This window comes from Panthera uncia (assembly GCF_023721935.1).
Source record: "Panthera uncia isolate 11264 chromosome A1 unlocalized genomic scaffold, Puncia_PCG_1.0 HiC_scaffold_17, whole genome shotgun sequence".
Classification (NCBI taxonomy): domain Eukaryota; kingdom Metazoa; phylum Chordata; class Mammalia; order Carnivora; family Felidae; genus Panthera; species Panthera uncia.
In genome coordinates, this window is record NW_026057577.1 from 4,591,953 (window position 1) to 4,592,403 (window position 451).

The window sequence follows — 451 nt, forward strand, 5'->3', positions numbered from 1 at the left end:
TCTGTTTTGTTGTATTAAAAACAACCAAGCGTGCAGTTTAAAAAAAAAAAAAAGTTACTGTAATTTACCACTACATAATTTTTGTTCTTTTAATTTATCTAAATTTTAGTTAATATACAGTGCAATTTTGGTTTCAGGAGTAGAATTTAGTGATTCACCACTTACATACAACATCCACTGCTTACCCCAAGTGCCCTCCTTAATACCCATCATCCATTTAGCCCATCTCCCACCCACCTCCCTCCACCAACCCTCAGTTTGTTCTCTGTATTTAAGAATCTCTTGTGGGTTATTTTTCAACAAACCCCTTTCCCATATGTTCATCTGTTGTTTTTTTTCTTAAATTCCACATATGAGTGAAATAATGACATTTGTTTTTCTCTGTCGTGTTCCATTCAGCATAATATATTCTACCTCCATTCATGTTGTTGCTAATGGCTAGGTTTCATTC